Raw genomic sequence first — 24,016 nt, forward strand, 5'->3', positions numbered from 1 at the left:
TGATTTGTGCATTACTTTTGTAGTTTACCTGGCTCAAAGGTTTGTGTTCTCTCTTTATAATAGTAGTATAGATTACGGCTGGTATTTAAAAAATACAGTGGTTATGAGCACCTAAGTGAGAAGGATATGAGCCATTTTATATACAGATTTGTATATGGCTTAAGACCTGAAATTAGTGAAATGATAAGAAATGGAATAGGTGGTTGGCAATCACATACAGTTGATTAAATTTTGAGAAAAGCAAAATACTGTAGTGATGAAATAGATGCTAAACAAAAGAAGCTGAAAGAAAAAGCAATGTGGGCTCAGGTGAAAGTGGCTGAGCAACAGATAGCAAGTTTAGGAAATAAAAATACTGATCAGAATCAAGGAAAATTTAAAGGTAATTATAATAAACCAAAGTTAATGGGAAATATATAAGAGTTGAAACAGAAACTCCCATGTTTTAATTGCGGCAAAATTGGACACTGGAAGCGCGAATGTAAGAATCCGCCCAGAAATTTTGTTAAAAATCAATCATTAAATCCACAGATGCAGAATGAGATAAATCAGCAGCAACAGCTACAGCGACAGGTAGTGATTCAGCAAAGTCAGAGACCACAACAGTTACCACAACCGCCACTTCCAAACTGTGTAAATTTGCAGAGATACAGTACTGAATCAGGATTCAGCGGAGGTGAACAGGTAAACAGAACACCAAGAGTGAATGTGTCGAATGTTTCACAGCAATTTTGTTTGAAAGAAGATGGAGGGAGTGAATCTGAGTATTACTTCTGACAGTGCATGAGAGAGGAGGAAGAGTGTGTGCTTGGAGCCACTCTTGAGGTAGGTCAATCTGATCCATTTGTAAATGGTAAAGTGAATGATGTAGAAATCACTTTCTTAGTGGATTCAGGTGCTACTCGTTCTACTGTTGGATCAGTGGAAATAGAAAACCTTCCTCTCTCTGGTGAAGTAGGTGTAGCTAATCAACAGATTAAAACTGACATAACTGAGCCAATTGAAGTTGAAATAGGTAAATTGAAGGACATGCATAGATTTGTAGTTTGCAACAGCAGTCCTGTAAATCTGTTATGAAGTGATATACTCTGTAAGATGAACTGCGCAATTTACTGCTCACCAGATGGTATAGAGCTTCAAACTCCAGAAGAAGATAGCCTTTATAAATTAACAATGTCAATGGTTGAGGCAGAAGAAAGCAAATTATTTCCTGTATTCGATAAAAACAATTTACCTGAAGAATTAAAAGATACAGTGAATATAGAAATTTGGGATTTCACTGGAGATGAAATGGGTTTGATGAAAAATGTAGATCCAGTACAAATAACAGTAAAACAAGGAGCAGACTATCCAAATATTCCACAGTATAAAATGAAAGCAGAAGTGATTGAAGGAGTTATTCCTGTAATTGAAAAATTAATGAAACAGGGTGTTCTAAAAGAAATTAAAAGCAGTCCATGTAATTCACCGATTATGGGAATCAAAAATCCGAACAGAACGTTCAGAATTGTTCAGGACTTGAGAAAAGTTAACAAAATTGTTGTTCCATGTTGCCCTGTTGTACCAAACCCAGCTGTAATTTTATATCAGATTCCGCATGATGCAGAATGGTACACAGTAATTGACCTATGCAACGCATTCTTTACTGTTCCATTGCATCCAGAAAGCCAGCAAATTTTTGCGTTCTGGTTTCAAGACCGTATTCTAGCATGGTGTAGAATCCCTCAGGGGTACACCGAAAGTCCATCATCGCAGATTCTAGATTTACCTGGAAAATCTACATTAGTGCAGTATATTGATGATCTCCTTGTTGCTGCAAAAACAAAAGATAATTGTATAACAGATACCATTACTCTTTTAAATCATCTGGCAGATGAGGGACATAAAGTATCTCCTGCGAAATTACAGTTTTGCAAACAAGAAGTAAAATATCTTGGTCATAGAATTGCAAAAGGTACCAGACAAGTGACAACAGAAAGAATAAAAATGATTCAAGCAATGCAACCTCCAAAAACACAGATGCAGGTCAGAATGTTTCTAGGCATGGTAGGTTATTGTCGTCAATGGATTAGTGGATTTTCAGTTATTGCAAAACCATTACAGAGACTGACAAAAGCAGACATAAAAGACCCGATTAGTCTGACAAAAACTGAAATGGAAGCTTTTGAACAGCTAAAAAGAAGTTTGTGTGAAGCTCCAGCATTGGGAATGCCTGATTACGAAAAAGAGTTTGAGCTGTATTGCAGTGAAAGAGAAGGATGTGCATTATCAGTTCTGATTCAAAGACATGGAAGACTGAGAAAGCCAATAGCATATTTCTCAGCTGTTCTTGACCCTGTTGCAAAAGCATTACCAGGTTGCTTAAAAGCAGTAGCCGCGACCAGTGTGAGTTTGGAACAGAGCGAAGGAATAATAATGGGATTTCCAGTTAAAGTATATGTGTCTCATTCAGTTGATATTCTGCTTACCAGAAGCAAAACACAGCATTTGACAAGTAATAGGTTGACAAAATATGAAAAAGTGATCCTTGGATCTGATAATGTCTTGATTGCGAGATGTGTAAATTTAAACCCTTCTACATTGTTACCTGACACTTCTGAAACAGAAATTAGAGATGAAATTGTTGATCATGAATGCCTGGATGTATTAGAATACTGCACAAAACCAAGACAGGATATTAAAGATGTCCTGAATCAGACTATGTTTTGTTTGTTGATGGTTCATGCTTAAGAACAGATGAAGGTGTTCTGAGTGCAGCATATTCAGTGTGCACGGTTGCAGATGTGATTAAAGCTTCCAGTCTCAAAGGAATTCATTCAGCTCAAGTAGCAGAATTAATTGCTTTAATTCGAGCATGTGAATTGGGAAAAGGACAAAAGATTACCATAGTGACTGATAGACAGTATGGATATGGTGTAGTCCATGACTATGGCCAGCTCTGGTCTCAAAGAGGTTATTTAACTTCTGCGGGATCACCAATAAGGAATGCAAAGCTCATAAAAAGATTAATTGATGGAATTCAATTACCAGAAAAAATTGCAGTAGTTAAATGCACAGCCCACAAAAGAGGTGACGACTACATAACAAAAGGAAATTCATATGCCGATGAAATAGCAAAATTTTGTGCAACACATAATGCAGCAGTTAATCGGGAAAAAGAATATGAACATGTTTTGAACTCACTTATGCTAATATCTGTAGTTGATACTTGGAAAGGAGTAAAACAATTGCAAGATGAGGCAGATGATGAGGAACAAGACATATGATTAAAAGCAGGATGCAGGCAAAGAGAAGAGGATGAGATTTGGGTTTACAAAGATGACAGAGTAGTAATGCCAGACAGCATGATTTCTGACATGGCACGCATGTACCATGGTCCAGGACATATTGGCATAGATTCCATGATCAGGTTGTTTAGGCAGACATGGTACAATCCTAAATTCAGAATAATTGCAGAATCTTTTTGTCAAAGATGTCTGATCTGCCAGCAGATCAACCCAAACGGAAAAACAGTTGTAAGCATGGGAACCATAGGACGGGAGGGAGGTTCATTTACCAGAATACAGCTTGACTTCATTGACATGCCACCTCACAACAAACTCAGATATGTTTTGGTGATTGTTTGTCTGTTCTCAAGATGGGTGGAAGCTTTTCCAACACGCCACAACGATTCAATCACTGTTGCAAAATTGCTTCTGAGAGAGTTTATACCTAGGTATGGTTTCCCAGTGTCGGTCGAGACAGATCGCGGCACACATTTTGAAAACAGATTGTTAAAACTGATTTGTGAAGCATTGGGTATAAAATAAAAATTACATTGTGCATACAGACCAGAAGCATCAGGTGTTGTTGAACAAGTGAATGGAACAATAACAAATAGAATAGGAAAAATGTGTTAATCAACAGGAATGAAGTGGACAGATGCACTACCACTTGTTTTGATGACTCTGAGAAGCATTCCAGATAAGAAAACAGGATTGAGCCCTCATGAAATCTTAATGGGCAGGGTCATGAGGCAAGCATTTGTTCCTCTTGACAAGTTACTGAGTATAAATGATAGCGTCATTATGGATTACTGCAAAAATCTATCTGAAGTGGTAACTTCTGTGTTCCATCATGTAGGAACTGAAGTGCTCACAAAAGAGAAAGAACAAGCTCATGATCTGTTACCAGGAGACTGGGTAAGGACGAAAGTGCATCGAAGAAGAAATTGCCTAGTACCAAGGTGGCAAAAGGCAAGACAGGTGATCTTGGTCACAACAAATGCAGTTAAGTGTAGGGGATCGAAAAGATGGATTCACGCTAGTCATACTATACGAGTGCCAGAACCTGAGAATCCTGATGAAGAAGGTGATACAACAGCTGATTCAGATTCAGAAGAAGAGCCTGAAGAAAATCCAGATCCTGAAGATCGACAAGAAAGTCGACATCTGGAAGATTCAAATGTAAATGAATTTTGAATGAAGAAAGTGAAGACATTGTAATACAAGATTCTGAGGAAGAAAATGACAGAGATCTGCTAGATCAGAAAGCAGAAGCAGAAACTGATCAAGAAGTGATTCAAGATCAAGATCAAGAGAGTATTGAAAGGCAGATTAGAAACTTTGGAAGAAGGAACGAAAATTCTGAAACTGGTAAACTGGAAGTAATTGAAGAAGAAGACGAAGAATTTCCAAGTACCAGCTATAAGAATGATTTTCCTAACAAAGTGAAACTGCTAAGTAAAGAAGTACCTGAATCTGATGAAGAATCTGACTCAGAAAAATTGATCATTAATGAATCAGCTGAAAACACAGAAAGTGAAACAGATGACAGTGAAGATGAATCCAAATTGAAGAAAACAAGAAAAAGAGCCTGGAGAGTAGAGTATAATTTGAAAGAACCTAAAAAGAAGTTAACAAGAAAAGGGGATAATTGGCCAAAAGAAATTGAAGGCATTAAATTCAAATTAGTGAATAAAGCAAAGGAGCAGGTGAATGAGATCACAAGTCAAAAAGAGGAAGACTTGAGTAAGAAAAAACAGGCAGGAAAGAAAATAGAAGTGATAAGCAGCAGAGCAAAGAGAACAATTAGGCCGAACCAAAAGTATAAATCGCCGGAGTGGGCTTACATAATTATCCCACCAGTTGTAGAAGTAAACAGTGGTCAAGAAAATCTTGATGATGCAAGTGACAATGATTGAACTTATTAATTAAATGACACAAGGTTGAAGAAATTGTGTTAGGAGACACAAGGTCGAAGAAATTGTGTTAGCTGAAAAACGCATTTGATGTATGAGATAAGGTCGAAGAAAAGCTGTTAGAAGAAAAAATTTGTATATCTGTTTAAAAAAAAAAAGAGTGGAGTATATTTAGAAAATTTCAATTTTTCAATTTGTTTTTTTTATTTTTAGCTGCTATTTTAAGAAGTAAAGATGCCTTATACTAATATGCCTAATACCAATGGAAATTTGAGATGTTCAATTCTCAATAGATGTTGTAAACTGTCTTCAATATGTGTCATTTTGATTATTTTAGTCTGGATAATTTTAGCTGTCATTTTTCCTTTTGGAGTAGATAAAGAAATGTATAAAGTTAACATGACAAGTAAAGTTGTGGCTAAACTTGACAAATCTGATAAGAATAAAAGAATTATTGTACATAAGCCAGAGATTCATCAAGATAGATCTATTGGAGATTTTTCTAGCAATACTTTCTCAAGACTTTTATCTGAATATGTTAAAGTGATGAACGCGAAAGATTGTTATGTCTGTGTGAAATTACCTACTTCTGTGTCTGAAGGAATTAATTATAATATGCTTCCTCTTACTTATGGTGTAACATGTAGTGTAATCGCTAGTTTGTTTTATAAGACTGGTCGTCTGGAATAATATTATTCCGATTTTGACGAAATCTTTGCAAATCTACAGGTCATAGATAACTTGAATAAAGTGAGACTGCTAAACAGATGAGGGAATTTTTCCTAACAACTAGTGAACTTACTTATGAGTACACTTTTAGAAATAATTTAACATGTAAATTGAGAACAGAAGAGAAGTCATTTTTAAATATGGTGGAAGAAAGAAGAGCAATTTACAAACAAAATGAGTTGTTGAAAACTACTAAGTCAAAATTTTGGCAGATTGAGGATGAAAAACTCAATGGCAGAAATTAAAATGTTGCGATACACATAGATAAACCTGTTAGTGGAAAATGTTGTAAAAGAAGAGACAATACATTATATAATATTATTTTGTTGGTGCAAGTCAATGTGAAGACACTTATCGTATTATTGGTGGCTGGGGATTCAAGGGAGGCAAAGATCCAATTTTTCCTGGGATTTATTTTATTTGTGGGAATAAAGCTTATTACAGCCTTCCGAACCACTGGTACGGAACTTGTTATGTAGGTTTAGTTTTTCCCAAAAAAGTTCAGAAATGCAGAAGGTTCATTTGAAATTAGCAATCATGTGAACAGATTTAAAAGTGAAAGCTTTTCAGAATCTTGGGAGACATATTTGGTGCGATAATACCAATGGTGGGAATTACCCTGAATGCAAACAAAATCAGAAAGATGTCCACAATTGTTGACAGGTTGTCAACAGATACTGCAAGTGGGTTTCAATTAGTGGATACTGAACTTATTGCCATGAGGACGATGGTGATGCAGAATCGTCTTGCACTAGACATTCTGTTAGCAAAAGAGGGTGGAGTTTGTGGAGCATTACATGTTCAACACTGCTGCACATACATACCTGACAAAAGCCAGAATATAGAATTGTATATAAAGAATATCACTGAACTACATGAGGAGATACAACCCTTAGAAGATGAGAATTTTTCAGAACGCTTAGGTAAAAGATTTACAGCAATCAAAAACTGGTTTCAAGAAATTGGTAGCTCAATAATAGGTAAAATAGTTTTTCCTTTTATGATAATAGCTATAGTGATACTTTTGTTAAAAGTTAGTTGCATGCTACACAAGAGAAGAAAATATGTAACAGTAAGAAAAAGTATTTACAAGTTAAGGGATGAAAAGGAAAAGGAGATAGAATTAGAAGAAGTTCCTAAAACTCAATATGAGAGATGCAGTAAAACAGATGAATCAAAAGTTTAGAAATACAAATACTAAGAAAGTCCAAAACATGTTCAAGGGTTAAAAATTGATTACATTTTTGGGTATAGTTTGGTTATTAAGAAATCACCAGATGAAGGAGTTGATGGAGCAAGGTGAAGAACAAAATTTTGTTCAAACTTGCGAAGTTAATCTCTCCTACTATAAGTAAACAGACTAATAAGCTTGTGGTGAAATTATTAATCAACTTAGTTTAAAAGATACACTCACAAAAACACACGCGGGTTTAATATGCTTTTTGTTGCAAACGCAAAGAAAAATTAATAAACTAACTTTGTCTATTGTCTTTGTCAATATTAAATGTGGCAGTTTAAATTAATAGCATGTGCTTATTTTATGTGCTTATGTTATGTCTTTGGTGATAAAAGCTCTAAGAGTTCCTGACATTCGTAAAGGACTGGTAAATATGATGCTGCTTTGTGTGCTAAGCTAGGTAACATAATTAACCCTGTTAATTAGCAAAGGGGGAGGGTAACAGATTGGGTCTCAATTCTTTAATTAATTGATGTCTTGTGTTTGTTTAATAATAGTTTTCGGAGTAAGGCCTAAGAATTGGTGTAGAAATATGGCTGACAGAGCTGCTGACACGAAAGCTTGTCCAGAGTAATTTCTTGCACATGCGCAGCTGTGAAGAATTCTGCTGCGAAGCTGTTATGAAATAAAGAGCGATTTTCTTTGCTGAGATGAGTGAGGTTCACGGATGCCAGCCAAGGAAAAAAATTGATATAGTGGCCAAGGCCAGGAAGTGCTTGTCCTAAGCTCAAGTAAAAGTATCGTTCTTGAGGAAATCGAGGATGTGGAAACCGAAAGACAATGGGCCTTATATGAAGCCTGGTTTTTGGACAAAAGTTGAATGACTCAATCATGAACTGACACCGAACAGCCAATGAAAAGCACAGATTCCTATGAAAGAATGTAAAATGTAGAAAGTTTAGCTAGAGAGAAAGGTATAAATTATGACACCATGAGCAGAGAAAAAACTCTTGCTTCCTGATTCCTGAATGGTGTGACATGCTGATGGACTTTTGGCGCATGTAAGGACAGCAGACTTAATGATTTATTCTTTTCTAGGTACAGAGAGATTTAGACAGGGAAATAGGTTCAGGGAAACAGATTTTACTAATTTTTCATGTTTCTGAGCTTACTTTGAAATGTCAGTTCTAATTTTCATTTCCTTATTAAAATGCTACTTTCCTATTTTGCTTATAAAATAAAGATTTCTAAACGTTAAAATGCTTTTCTTTATGAAAAATAAAGTAAATAAAATTAGATTTGAAGCGACAAGCTGGTCTTGTTTATTCATGGCCTAGTTTCCATTAGTTGATCCATCAACCTTTAGTGGTTTCATTTGAGCTAATAACGAGTTTTAAAATCATGATAATGAAGAATAAACTGCAGTTGTACATATTAGTGTAAATATTATGTGTATAGATTTAAAATCAAATCACCTGATTCAGTTGCTCATAAATTGTCTCATAGGTGTTATGGGCCTGTATAAGTGTTTAATAGTGAATGGTGAGTATTGAGGTGATAAATAGTGTTTGTGAGACCGTTTTTCAATAGGAGCGCTGGATCACCAGTCAGTCAGTCAAAGCTTTTATTTTCGGTTAAAAACCATAAAAAGACAATTTACAAATTCATAAGCTGGTTTAAAAAATACAAGTTAAAAACTGTATAAAAACTTCGCAATAAAAACTGTATCATAAAATATACAAAAGAACGAATAAAGGCAATATGGGGCCGCACACCCGTATCATAATAGCAGACATAAAAAAGGTAGCTAGGGCCCCACACAGTTTTCCAAAAGGAGAATACCTCCACCATGATCAAAAGGGGAACCCTTAGCTATTGGGGAGTGTTTTTGAGCTTCCTTTTAAGATTGCACACCTAATGTACCACATGGATAAAAGGAACCTGATGTTGCGAACACAGCCAGGGCCGTGGTGTCCGTTCTTAAGATTCTCAGCACTTCCCTATAGACTCTGAGACCCCTGGACCTGCAGTACTGGACTATCCACTTGGCCCTCGCCCCATGGTACGAGGGGCAGAACAGCAGAACGTGCTGATCTGTCTCCTCTGCGACCCCGCACCCGGGGCAGGTGCTCACTAATTGTGAGATCCCAGTCCACTTATACGTGAGGCCCCTAAGGGGCAGTGAGCCATACCTAAATTGGATATATAGTTTCTTAGCCAGTGGAGGCTGGATATTGTCTAAGAATTTCTCAAATCCGGGGAGTGCCTTGAAATCAAGAAAGTGCTCAGTCAGCCTACCCATGAAAGAATTTGTAAGAACACTAGCGAGGCGATATTGGTGTAGAGCCAGACTCAAAGATTTTTTTAGAGATCTGGGGGCAGGCCACCTCAGGGGATGACCACAGATCCTCCATTCCGAGTGCTAGAGTGAGGTGTTTGATGTGGCTCAACCATGGGATCTTTCCCGCACCACTTCTAGACAGGAGATCGCGCAGGTCCTCTCTAAAGCTCTGTAGTTCCGGAGTGGACCAAAGTCGTCTCCAATATAGAAGTGGACGATTCGAAACCATTTCCTGTATAGGGACTAAGCCAAGATCGAACCTTAGGGGGGTTAGGGAGGTGCTCCTGGGAGTCTCAAAATGCGTCTAATGAAGCTGTTCTCCGTAAGGGAAAGCGAGGGAGTGCTAGCATGCCCCCAGAGGTACGCTCCATAGATCGCACCCCCTCGCGCCTGCACTTTGTATATTTCAACCAGCGGACCCACCAGTTTCTGAGACGTTTTGTTGAAAACTTTTAAAATGCCACCCGAGGATTGAGACAATTTCAGATTGGCCCTAGCTGCGTGTGAGGACCAGTCCATTTTATTTTTAAGGGTGACCCCCAAATAGTCAAATGTGGACACTCGGTCCAAAGGCAGTCCATCCATGTGGGGGTGGGGACAATTTTTTATTTTTTTTTAATTATACACCATATATTTGGTTTTGGAGACGTTGATCTCCAAATCCCTCATCCTACAGAAGCCACAGAAAGCCTCCAATGTTCGCTGGATACCCCCAAATGATTTAGATATTAAGAGGGTATCATCAGCGAACATTAGGGCCGGTATTTTCCGCCCTGCTAGGCTGGGGGAGTCCAAGTCCCTAGCCCCCGCTAGATGTGCGGTCAACCCATTAAGATATAGGGAAAAGAGCGTAGGAGCTAGAACACACCCCTGTCTCACGCCCTTATCAACAGGGAACAGGGCCGACAGCTCCCCATCTTTTCCAAATCTGACCCTGGCATAGTTGCCCTTGTGCATGCGCCTTAAGAGGTCGCACAAATAAGTTGGGGCACCCAACTCCAGAAGCAGAGCCCAAAGCTTGTTCCTGTTGACTAGGTCGAATGCGGACCTAAGGTCCACAAAGATCAGGAACAAACTACCCGCCCCTAAAACAACAGTACTCCAGTATATAATCTGGAGCCTGAACAGTTGGTCAATCGTAGATACTCCCGCCCGAAATCCTGCCTGCAGGGAGGTTAGGATGTTGTGGTCATCCATCCAGTTCTGCAACCTGGACAGTAGGACTCGAGCGAAGAGCTTCTGTAATACGTTGATCAAGCTGATGGGCCGGTAGTTTGCAGGGCCGAGAGGGGAAGCCTTCTTATAGATGGGGATAATTTCCGCACCCAACCATGTCGTAGGGATATCCAAACCCTGTACAATGGAATTAAACAGAACACGGATGTAGGGCGCCCAGACCCTTTGTTCGGACCGGTAAAGGTCGCCAGGGATTCTGTCCTGGCCTGGAGCTTTCCCTGCAGCCAGGCTTTTAAGCGCTGCATTAACTTCCAGCAATGTGCAAGGATGATTGACTTGAGTCGTACCCCTCAAGGGCACAGTAGTCAATGGTCTTGTTAATTCCTTTGCAACAGCTGAGTGGTCTAAGGGGCCAAGTGAGTATAGGGGTTTGAAATGGGCAAGCCACGTGTCCTCACTAAGATTGGGAAGTATGGTTAACATCTCTGCCACCGATCCCCCCGGACCAAATTCCAGAAGGATCTGTAGTCCGGGGCAGCGAGAGCCCTGCTCACCTTGTCCCATCTATCCACCTCCCATTCAGATATGGCCTCTGTAACTAGAATTTTATAGTTTTGTCTTGCCTTCCTAATCCGTCTGGGTGACCCCGTTTTTACCTCTTTTACCAGGATAGTTTTTGCCGCCCTACAGTTTTTATTAAACCAGTGGTGTTCTTTCTTCCGGACCCCAGACCTACCAGACTTAGTGGTATAGAAATAATGTACCAGTGCGGAGAGGAGCTCATTATGAGTGTGCTGGAGGGCCAGAACACTTGATGGATCTAAGTTAGACCCTGTCATGTCGCTGGCCACTAATAGGGCCCCAGCTACATGGTTATAGATTTCCGCTAGCGTATCCGGGGCTAGTGCCACCTTCGCCCAGCAAATTCGTCTGCCTCCCGTTTGGAGGTAATTCTCATTTTGTGGGGATTCCGCTGCAGTCTGTGTATTATGTGCCCCTAGATGGGTGACCAATTCCAGGGTTAAAAGATTGTGGTCGCTCTCGACCCTGGGGATTACCATAAACATTTTTACTTTTGCCCAAAGTTCCACATTAACCAAGATATAGTCTATTGTGGTGCTTCTATCTGGTCTGTTAAAAGTGTGAGCACCCGGTCTATCTGGTAACAGTCTACCATTGCATGCCCTAAGGGAATTAGATACAACCAGGTTATTGATTGCAAGGACCAGTGGCGATAATCGCTTTACTGGATACATATGGCATTCAGAGATTGACCAAATCTCGTCCTCCTCAGTCGTTACCGGGTGATCCCCCAGAGTGGCTCAAAGTGACAGTTGAAATCTGCACCTATCACCTTGTTGTAGGAGGAGGGAATGGATGAGAGTAGTACCTCCAGGGCCTCTAAAGTTGATAATCCTAGCTTGAGTGGAATCGGGCACAAATAAATATTGATCACGGCCACCACCGAGGCATCCCTAAGGGTAAGAAGAATATAAAGGATGTCTGGGCTGTGTGTGTCAACTATCTTAACTGAACACCCCAGATGCACTGCCACCCAAATGCACAATCCTCCTGATGGTCTTCCCCTGAGTCCCTGCACTGCTGGTATATGATAGGACGCGAATCCTACCCTAAGTGGGGCAGACAGGAGCCAGATTTCCTCAAATAGGCATAAGTCATAGCCATCCATCAGATCTCCCCACTCCGGGATCAGAATTTTTGCCCCCAGCCCTGCAACGTTCCAGGACCCAATCAGAGAATGGCTAAGGGATCCCTGACCAACGGGCGGTTCCCGGTGAATGTCATAAGGTGGTAAAAGGCCCCCCTGACACACACCCGACTCCCGACCCCCCCCAGAAACATTCGAGATCAATTATGACAATGGGGATAAGACACCGACCTCTGTGGGACACTGATTTAAATCCTCAGGCCCTATTTCACTACTAGAGCCTCTCTCGATCAACCTCTCCGAAGAATAACTGACCATAGTGTCATCATCCGCATGTGGTGTTAGTCAGTCAACATAGCTCAGGGCCCTATATCTATCTATTGCCCACTGGGAGATTATACTCCAGGTCATACACATTAAAAGGAGGAGGAGGCTGCGCCATGATCTGTGGATAGAAATACCCCAAGTGGTGAGTGCAGATTTTACTTGTGTTTTCCAACCCGCCATTGCCTAAGATGGGTTTAACCACCTCTGTGTCCCTAAAATTAATGATCACACAGTCACCTCTTATATCCTTGTGTCTAGTGCCCAGCCAGCTGACTCTGCGTGCAAATAGGATCCCCCCCTGCCCTGGTCCCACTATAGGTCTATGCCGATTTAGCCAGAATATGATTTTGGTTTTTAGCTCTGTGTAGGATTCGGTGGAACTTGTTTCCGGGGGGTAGGACTCCCGTAAGCACCACCACGTAAGGCATGGCCTCAGGCGGTAGCTGAGGGCGGGGAGCAAGTTTGGTTGAGCTCTCTACCTGCCGTTTCTGGGAAGCAGTGGGCATGGGTTTGCCATCGGCACGTGCCCGGTTCACAGGTGCTACCAAAGGTAGTGGCGGGGCACAGGTTGATGCAACAGTTGCTTTAGCTGTCTCAGGGGGACCAGGGGGACCCGCAGATCTGTTCGATACAGTAGTGGATTTCTGCACAACTACATGGGCCATAACTTGTGATGGTTTGGTTGTTTGTGTACTACCCACCAAACCCGTGGCCGCAGAAACACCCAGGGTGGAAACTACTCTCTCCCCAATCGAGGTTCCCCTGTGAGCTAGCTACCTGGGGCTTCCCTGGGCATTTATTAGTGATAAGAGAAAATATTCAATCTAATCTTGATGATAAGGGTTTTACATCAAGTGTGTAACCCAAAGAGGTGGTGCAGAGGAGGGGCGGGAAGGAACTGGCTCAGACTGCACACCTGTAGGAGAATGTATTTTCTTTTTCACGTTTTTTCTCATAGGTTTTAATTTTTTCCTTTTGGGACTAGGCTTGGGGTCATTTGATTCTATGGGATGGGGAGCCAGTGGAGAGGATGGGGCAGAGACAATCACCTCCGGTGTGATCTGAGCACACGGTAACTCAAAGAAGGAGGGCATTTGATATGCAGTCGACTCAAACGGATTGGCAATTGCCATAGAGGCATCACCTTCTAGCCGGGGGAGGGTTAGTGCAGGGGTTGAAGATAAACGCCTTTCCGTATCTTGAATGGCTGTTGCTACTGCTCTGATAGTTTTCTGGATCATTAGATCAATTGCTGTAATCGTCGGGAGTGGTTGGGTCATAGCTGCTTGTGGCCTGGTTCTAGGACGTGTATGGGAAGGGTTGGTGATTTTCCCCATACTGGTCATACCCAGGAGTGGAATACCTCAATCGCCTCTGCGCCCCAAATAGGATAAGGAGTAGGAGGTACTATAGCCTTAATAGGACCCCCTTTCTACACAAAGACTTCACAAAGATTAAAACTAAAGCTTGACTGTTTGGAACAAGGCCCAGTGTATATGCAAGGCCGATAATATAACTAATATTTTAGTTTGAAGATAAGAACAGTTAATAAAATAAAAAAAAGACCAGCTGGTCAAAGTCTTAAGTCTTACAGTTTTAGAATGGAGTATCATGGAGGTGGCCCAGCCCAGCCTCGTCCTGCCCCGGACTGCCACAGACTGTCCCGCCCTTGTCCCGGGCTTAGCCCGCGCGCCGACCGCGCGCATCCCACGGTGCGTGGGGCTCCGCCGAAGAAGTAGGTGGCGGCTGGCGCGTTTAGTGCGTCACCCTCGGCGACCTTCCCAGTGCTTATGGGGGATGTGGTTCAAGTTGCGGCCGTTCCCCTCACGGCGGGATTGGAGATTGACGCTGGCCGTTCTCCTTACGGCTTGGAGGCGGTAGAGTGTCATTAGCGCTCCCTCGACAGCAAGGCTCCTCGCAGCAGGAGCGTCCCGCGGAGCGTGGGGCCCCGCCGAAGAAGTAGGTGGCAGCTGGCACGTTTAGCGCGTCACCCTCGGCGACCTTCCCGGGGCTTATGGGGGATGTAGTTCCAAGTTGCGGCCATTCCCCTCACGGTGGATTGGAGATTGACACTTGCCGTTCCCCTCATGGCTTGGAGGTGGTAGAGTGTCCTTAGCGCTCCCTCGACAGCAAGGCTCCTCGCAGCAGGAGCGTCCCGCGGTGCGTGGGCCCCGCCGAAGAAGTAGGTGGCGGCTGGCACGTTTAGTGCGTCACCCTCGGCGACCTTCCCGGGGCTTATGGGGGATGTAGTTCCAAGTTGCGGCCGTTCCCCTCACGGCGGGATTGGAGATTGACGCTGGCCGTTCTCCTCACGGCTTGGAGGTGGTAGAGTGTCATTAGCGCTCCCTCGACAGCAAGGCTCCTCTCAGCAGGAGCGTCCCGCGGTGTGTGGGGCCACGCCGAAGAAGTAGGTGGCGGCTGGCACGTTTAGCGCGTCACCCTCGGCGACCTTCCCGGGGCTTATGGGGGATGTAGTTCCAAGTTGCGGCCATTTCCCTCACGGTGGATTGGAGATTAACACTGGCCTTTCCCCTCACGGCTTGGAGGTGGTAGAGTGTCCTTAGCGCTCCCTCGACAGCAAGGCTCCTCGCAGCAGGAGCGTCCCGCGGTGCGTGGGGCCCCGCCGAAGAAGTAGGTGGCGGCTGGCGCGTTTAGCGCGTCACCCTCGGCGACCTTCCCGGGGCTTATGGGGATGTAGTTCCAAGTTGCGGACGTTCCCCTCACGGCGGGATTAGAGATTGACGCTGGCCGTTCCCCTCACTGCTTGGAGGTGGTAGAGTGTCCTTAGCGCTCCCTCAGCAGCAAGGCTCCTCGCAGCAGGAGCGTCCCGCGGTGCGTGGGGCCCCGCCGAAGAAGTAGGTGGCGGCTGGTGCGTTTAGCGCGTCACCCTCAGTGACCTTCCTGGGGCTTATGGGGGATGTAGTTCCAAGTTGCAGCCGTTCCCCTCACGGCGGGATTGGAGATTGACGCTGACCGTTCCCCTCACGGCTTGGAGGTGGTAGAGTGTCCTTAGCGCTCCCTCGACAGCAAGGCTCCTCGCATATATGCATATGCTTAGCTAACCCCACCTGACGTCACTTAGTGAGAACAAGAAAATGGGTCATTGAAAAAAAGCAGGAGAGAAAGGGGTGAAGGGAGGGCACAAAGGTTCCGTGTTGTGAGACTTATAAACACTTGAGAAAACCGCCACACCACTGGCTTGCTTGTAGCGAGATTAGGAGACAAGACAGCCCACCTACTGACCTTTAGGGCCATAGTAGTTGCGCTCAGCTACGTACACTTTGCCGCACATAAGGGCGGGGTGTCGATGGGACGTATTGGTTTCAAGGGGGTTCGTAAAAGTCTAGGTATGTGTTGAGTGACTTCCACGTCCCTCTGGTTTCTGGTCACCAGGATGAGCTCTGTAGTGCAATGTTGTCTGCACCTTTAAGGTGCGTAATCCAGTTGAACCAGCCTTTGTATGAGGTCTTACTTGTGTCCTTCTAGTTGGCTAGGACCATTTTCACCATCACAGTCAGCAGCAGGTCTAGTAGGTCTTTGTTGTGCTCTGATCTTAGTTCTGCTGTCATAAATATGGTGGCGAGGGAGGAAAATTCAGTTGTTAGAGTACAGCCCAGTACCCTATTTATAAAGCCAAAGAATTCTAATTCAATAGTATTGTATCCTCAAAATAAAGTGTGACTCCAAGTTATTTAATCCTCCCTGTAGGATTCGTATCACAAAACACCAACAGAGTATCAGCCACTGTCTTCAGGATTTCTATTAAAATGTTAAAATAAATATGAAAAGCAGAGATATTTTAGATACCTTCTTTTTTTACTTTCTAATAGAAGGTTCCTGTCGGAAGGAGAGACTACCTACTAAGGTAAGGCCTCTGAGTTGGGTTTAGGACTTAGAGCAATGACCAGTAAGTACTTTGGACACTCGTGCCTTTCTCTGCTCTCACCCCTCAAAGTGCTTTATACAAACATTGACATATATTTTACGGGTGCCTATTTCACCATTCTCTGGTTCGTTCATGACTGCCCCATTCGCATCCTTTGGTCCCAGAATAAATCCTGTATTTTAGTGCCTCTTTAGCTTCATTAAGAGTATGTCTGTCAAGTGGCACTTTGTCACCTGTGACACTGTCATCCAGTTATGACGTTTTAGCAACGTCACATACTAAGCCCTGACTTGCAGTTTTATTATTGAAACTATAAACCAGTGCAGCTGAAACTTTCAGCTGTTACCTGGTGCCACATTGGTAGCTATGCAAGAGGTACTAATGCAAAAAAATCAACAAGGACTTTTATGGATTATGCAATGCTTAATTTGTGTTGGTGGTTTTCGGTGCTCAGCACAGGCACTTAATAGCAACACCGCCACTTACGACAGTCTGCCACATGGTGACACTGTTTCTCTAATTTGGGGATGTGCACAATCACAGTTGTTTATTGATTCAAAATACATTGAAAATGACTCAATCCTGCCACCCAAACCATTCTTATATTTTGGGGGGCTGTTAAAGTCTCAGTTGTCACTCTTGTTGGAGTTGTGCTGGTACTGACGTTGACAGCGCTGGCAAGGCAATGGGTGATTCAAGCTACAGTGGAATCCTGACGAGGGGCCCTGGAAACTGTTTTTTTTTATTTTACAATTTAAGCAATGGATTTATGTCTATTGGTATGTCTGGTCATACCAATGTGAGGAATACAGCAAGGAAGAAATATTCCTGTGGGGCACCAGGAAGGACGGAGGAAGCAAAATCAAAGCTTTTAACATGCATGGATTTCGATTAGATTAGCATGAGGACCCATGTATTGGATAGCAGGTTGTTGGCCTTCGGATATGCCTGATAGGAATGGGTTGGGTTGTCTGTGTTTCTCAATAAACTTTTATCTTAAAGGATGACTGTAGTTCTCAGAAATACCTAGGTTTTAGGGAGAATCTTGTGGTTCTCAGAAGAATATGTATCTTTGATAGCTGTTATTAGCTCCCAGGTGATCCGACCCTTGGAGCACATGTACCTTGGATTGATGTCTGTTGTTTTCAAGAGGTCTGCCTACAGTTCTCATGCAGACTCAAACGCTATCCGATGTCATTGGTTCTCTGGCTCATCTATGTAATGGCGTAATGTATGAAGTTGCCAGCCCTATTTATTTATGAGTTCATTCAATTATGTGTACATCAAAAATGTAATATACGAAAAAGATGTACAAAATCCCCAGTGCAGAATGTAGATTCTTCCTGGCGGGTTCCTCTGAACTCAGTATCGTTTGTCAAGCTTTGTTCTTCTACAGCTCCCTCTGTCCTTCTCTGCCCTACAGCACTGGGACTCAAGCTTCTTAGAGAACGTTTTGTAGCATATCTGGAATTACAACTAGGTTTATTCATTTCTGCCCCTCCTACGATATTTCCTGAACACTGAAACCCTTAAGCAGTCCTTTTGGTAAACCAAAGGACCTTTCATGGATGCCGACTGACTTGGGTTCGTCTGTAAATCTCTCCCCTTAGGCATTGTGGGCTAAATCTTAGCAAACCCCCAGACACCCTTCAACTCCTCCCTCTGAAATGTGTTTTAAAGAATCATCTCCTTGATGGCTGCTTTGCTTCCCAGTAAAATGTTTTATTACCGGTTTTAGAAAAAGGGTTCTAAATGCCCAGTTTATCATTGGTGGGGATCACTAAACTAATTCTAATAAAACTCCGACACTTCCCACTTCAACTGTTGCACCCATCACAACAGTACCCCATGGTGCAGTCTGCTGCTCAGTCTGCCTCCCAGCTTCACACATGCCCCTTCCCCAACGCACAATAGGTCCATGTCATCATTCAGGGAAAAGAAAGCAAAAAGGCTACCTCGGCCTACCTTCTGACTAGAGGGATGTGGTGCTGTCTCTATTCGCCAACAACCTTCCCAGCAAAGCCAAGGTCAGCAACTCTCTCATCCCCTGCACTTTGTGTGAGGATCTTGTGATGCTCAGTACTGAACAGTAGAGTCATTAGCAGGTGTCAAGTGCTCTTGAAAGGTGTATCCCATTTTTTTACATGTGTCATTTTATAACATTGCTTCCGATTTGGGGGAAATTCTGTAAGGAATTGATGCGAAGCAGATTTCAGCATTCCCTGAGGAGCCCACTGTACTGAATCATTGGCCGCTGGACTTTCATACGTGGGCTTTTGCTGAAGAAGGGCGCAGCTTTGGCAGTGGCAGAAAGTGACTTGAGTCATTCCCAGGATGAAGGAGGAGTGAGGGTGTTTCTTCCAAGTCTATCCACCACATTCGATACTGTTGACCATGAGATCCTTAGGGCCCGCCTTGAAGAAGTGGGTGCTTGTGAACAGTGGCTGCCTGGTTTGCCTCGTTCTTGGATGAGCGCTGTCAGTCTTTTACTTTACCTTCCTTTGCATCTGGTAGCTTCACTGTCCATTGTGGGACCACTTCCAGAAATTATTTGATAATTTGGCTTGTCAGTACTGTCATATGCTGATGACAAAATTGAAAGGGAACTGTCTAATTTACCAGATAGTTCTTTAAGTCTTTCAGAGGTAGACGAGCAGCATTTGTTTACACTAAAGAATAATAAGACTGAATTGCTGTTTTAAAAACTGCAGACAAGACCCCATTTGGCCTCCTGCTTTGAGTGTCCTCCTTTTTCCTGCAGCAGAGCTAGAACTTTGGGTGTACTACTTGAGGCGGTTCTGTCCTTCAGGGCACAGATCCATGCAATGCCATCTTAGTGCTTTGCGCCTTTTTATCGCTTGGAAAGAAGGTCCTACTCCTCACATGCACACATCATATTGCCCTGCATGGTTTCAAAGAAACAGGGTTAAGCAAGACACTTACCAACTCATAACAAAATGAGAACTGTCAGACGGAGACTATGACCCAGGGATGGGTGGCATTGGAGAACAGGCTGAGGGTGCATGAGTATGAAGTCTAGCATTTTACCACAAGTAGCATTTCCAGGTCATCTGGCCTTTTACGAATCTTAGGAAACACAGTCGTTCTGGTCACACTAGAAAGTAGCAGAATAAAGAAGCTGAAAACTTGTACTGTGGGGCATGGCAACATTGTGTTTGGGTAGTTGTGGCTCCAGTCCTGCTTCTAGCTCTGCTTGGCTCACCGGCTTTTGCGTTCCTGCGCCTTCCGTCTTTTATTTTCAAGTCAGTCCCTCGCGTTTCCTGTCTCCCAGCTTCCCCTTTACTCCTGTGTTCCCACTTGTTAGCTGTTTGTGTTTGTCCTGTATTTGTTATACACCTGGCAGGTGTTGAACTTGTCCAGCGCCGTTCGGATTCCCGGAGGCTTCCCGGTCATTCATGGAAATGGTCCACTCCAGGGTGTGCTCATTTCCGGAAGAGAGATGGTGCAGGACCCACTGGTGATGAGAACTGACAGCGCCCTATACGAGTTGTTAAAAAAAAGTGCGCCTTCATTCCCTAGTCTCTTCCCTTGTTTTGTTCCCTACTTCCCTCTGGAGCGCACACATGACCATCGACAAACACACAAACATGTACCTAGGCAGAATCATGCAAACAACGACACACTCGTGTACCCCATACCCGTTGTCCCACTTTTGAGCTGAGTTTCTCACTATATCCTCCACTCCACACAGCATGGATAATGTTAACAAACGTCTTTAGTCTCTTCGGCAGAGCCCTGGTCACGCACGTGCAAAGTGTGATTGACAGCAGACAGCCTGCAGCACGTGGCCGGTCACAGTGAGGTGCGAGGTGATTGGCCGTTGTGTTCAGACCCTGCACTTTGGGTGAGTACGGGACTAAATGATAGGGTGATAAACACATGCCACTGCTTCCCCAGCGGCGTGCCTGCCTGGTTGACTTTTTGGGCACGTGAGAACATGTATCCTGAAGCAGCAGTGCCTTCTCCAGCTTTCTCAGCATGACGTATAAGCATGACGCATAAAGTTATTTACAGCACTGCGCCTCAATACCTAAATAATTGCTTATCTTTGAACAGCCAAGTAAATAGCTGTCACCCAATTGGAAACCACTGCTAGCTCCACCCAAAATATAAGGGGCCAGGTTAAGGAGTAAAGCTTTTTCCACGCACGCACGTGAGTAATTTATGCAATGACCTGTCAGAGAAGGTTTCGCACAGCTGTGAAGACACATCGATTCACCTGATGTTGATAGCGGTTCTCTAGACAGTAAACTAAGCACTGGACTGCCCTTGGGCTTTAAGCAAAACATAAATACAGCCACGATAAGCTCTCGGCAGAGCCCCGAGAGAGGTGATTGGTCAAGGAAGAATATGACTCTTGAGAGGACATTTTCTATGCAAACCAGCCTCCCGCTGCTATATTTTTCTGCAAGGTACATGCTTGCGTGAAAAAAGTTATGCAAAATGTATAACGCGAGATTTCAAGAAATGTAATGAATTTCACATGGTGTAATGCTCGGGAATTACACATAATTTTAATTTGCCCAGGCCTTAGCCCCCTTCTGCATTATGCCTCACTCTCATTTATCATAGGAAACTTGAGAACATTTTACAAGGGCGCTTCTATTAAGACCATGAGGGCACTTATGTCAATTTTGTTGAGTTCACATTTGTTGTGGGCATTCAAACTGTGCTTACTCACAAGTAAGATCATCCGGGTGCTGTTTGTGATAACCTTCATGCATACACTCATTCATTCGATATGGTACTTGCACTAAACATGCGGAACACAAGATGACCTATTCTTCTGGTTAATTTCCCCCACAAGGTGATGGTAGAGACACCCAAACGCATACACATTGATAAGGGCTCTTTGACACAGACATGGGTCACAGACATATGCTCACAAATACTCATAGCAAGACACAATACTCTTCATACACTCATGGTCACCACCAGACCATGTAAATAGCTGGTGTAATGCTTTACTAATATAACATAACAATTACTCCCAGAAATAAAGACGGTCAGGTCTTCCTCGTGTTGGTTCTCTGATTCTCAAACACCTCCTAACATGTCAAATAGCTGTGGTTGTAACTGATATGTGAATGTGGACAACTAGAAATTCACAAAGACTTCTTCAAGGCTCTGGACCGTAAAACTACTTGGGTAACAGAGGGAAGAAGGTGGCAGAGAAGAAAGAATTAGGAACCTCGCTTACTGCAAAACCATTTGATATACTCAAGGAAATGGGGAAATGATCTCTACCATTTACTGATACAGATAGCTTACATTTTCCTTACCTGGTGAATGGCTTAAGATATTCTCTCAGTTCTGGTTCCAGGATCACCTGATAGCTCATAGATCATCCAAGGACCATTGGATCTCAGATAGTTCTAGGATTAATCAATGTTTTTTGGTTCAGCCTATGGATCCGAAATCACTTAATGGCTCACTTGATGGATGTGGGATCACTCGCTTGCTCCAGGGTCACCCAAATGTTCCAAGGCCTCTCCATGGCTTTCGGTTCACCTCAATGGTGTGAGAAGTGCACATTTTTTGGGGGATCTGTCTATGGCTTTGGTATCAGCAGATGTTCAATGTTCACCCAAAGGTCATCCAAATGTTTGAGGGTAGGTTGATGCAATCCTTATGAGTCAAAGATGGCTCAGTAGCACGTGATTCTTCTGGGCCACTAGTGGCTCTGGGATTGTCCAATGGCTCCTGATCGTTCGTTGATTTTAATACTACCCAATTGCTCTGCTATTGCTTATTTTGTTTCAATATTACCTAATGACTCCAGGATCACCAATGCCTTCAATATCCCTCCATTGCTTCAATATTAGCCATTGATTGCAAAATCACCTGACAGCTATATAACTGCTTGTGGCTCTAATATCAAATAATCGCACGGCAATCACCCGATTGCGCCGTAATTACTCGATGACTCTAGGAGCATTCTGCAGCTGAGGGCACTCAAAGGCTTGTGGATCACTCAAAGACTGTGACCACTCCGCTGCATCCACGTCTCCGAGTGGCTCTGTGTGCACCCAATGGACCTGGGATCACCCACAATGGCTCTGGAGTTTTCCAGTGGCTCTGGAGTTTTCCAACGGCTCTGGTGCCCCTTGATGACTTTGGGGAAGCCTAATGGCTCTGGTAGTGCAGGTTGGTAGTGGAGTCTGTCAGCATCTCTGCAATCCCCTGACGGCTCTTGGATAAAGGAGCAGCTTCTAAAGCACCTGTTGTCTTGTCAGCAGCGGCTGCAACCAACCCTTCCGCTACTGTACATCATACCGAGCATTTATTGCTCCTGTCACCGGTATTTGGCATAACTCCACGTAATTAGCACTCAACAAACTGGTTAGGTCTGAAATTATCTGGCACCGACGTTGTATAATCCTCGGCTTGGGTGTAGCACTGAACATTGTCAACAGAACCAAAGAAAGACGTTAGCTTGGGGTTATTTATCTGGTTAAGGCTTCAGCGAGTGCCCCAAAAGGTGACAACACAGGGGCGAAAAGGCAATTTGCTGCAAACTTAGGCGGACAGCGCCTAGCTTCACCCAAGACGTGTGAAAGGAAAGCAGGGAAGACTGCAGGGCAGGGCGCGTCACACCTCATCCGAGCTTGCCAGTAAGCGCTTTATGTTTGGAGTTGCATGGGAATAGAACATGATAGTAATATGATTGAGAGACAGATGCCCCAGTGGGAGGTTCACTCACTGTGCCGGTCTTGTGGTGATCCGCCAGGGGGCGCCTGCCTTCCGGAAAAGGTTTCCCACTTTTGATTCTAAGAAACGTTTCCAATTCTCGTGAACACCAGGGCCGGGGGAGAAGAGCGCCCGGGTGCATCAGGGCACTGTGGAGCGGCCACGGCACCACGGACAGGGGCTGGTGGGTGTGAGAAGGTTGCTAGTCGTGCACGATGCGTGTCTCGCCATGTTATTTCCACAGTCTGGTAGGGGTGCGGGAGGGGTACGATCGTCTAGGGCTTCCAAGTTGACAATTTCGCTTGTGCGAGCTGAAATATTTCTGCCCTGATTTTTTGGCCTCATTACGAATTTCCCAGTGGTAGGTGCAGAGATGCGGCTGAGGCAGGATCCCTGTACCCAAACCCGAAGGGGGATTACACGTTATTAGCCCTGATATCAGTGCTGGGCTAGAGAGGGATTCAACCGGACTCTGGATCCGGGCCGGTTCCAGTGTTTATGAGTGCATCCAGAGTACTGTGCAGTATGCTGCACGCCTGAGCACTGCAGCGGCGCCACTCCACATGAGCCGTGTGACTGTCTGGGCCTCCTGGGGAGACGCCAATGTGTCCCTTGGCACACCATGACCTCCTTTGAAGCTGCTGGCTCCCATGCTGAGCACGGCCGCAGCCTAATGTCTGGCCCCCCAGGGGAACTAAGTTACACTTACATCATGCGAAGTCACGATTTGACGGGAGATAAAGTGAGATCGAAAGTTTCTAAAGACTTTCACAAGTGATTTATGCCCTACTACGGCTCTATATGTAAGTACCCTTGAAATC

At 43.8% G+C, this 24,016-nt stretch overlaps 1 protein-coding gene across 1 annotated transcript in view; it reads right to left on the reverse strand.

The window, feature by feature from the left end:
- LOC147702155 (proton channel OTOP2-like) overlaps positions 1-22,418 on the reverse strand; it is a 399,525-nt gene extending 377,107 nt beyond the window's left edge. The window contains exon 1 of the mRNA XM_086930800.1: positions 21,788-22,418. The gene's annotated coding sequence lies outside the window, so the exon portion shown is untranslated. The remainder of the gene's footprint in view (positions 1-21,787) is intronic.
- Between the last annotated feature and the right edge of the window lie 1,598 nt (positions 22,419-24,016).

This window comes from Lissotriton vulgaris, chromosome 7, assembly GCF_964263255.1.
Source record: "Lissotriton vulgaris chromosome 7, aLisVul1.2, whole genome shotgun sequence".
NCBI lineage: Eukaryota > Metazoa > Chordata > Amphibia > Caudata > Salamandridae > Lissotriton > Lissotriton vulgaris.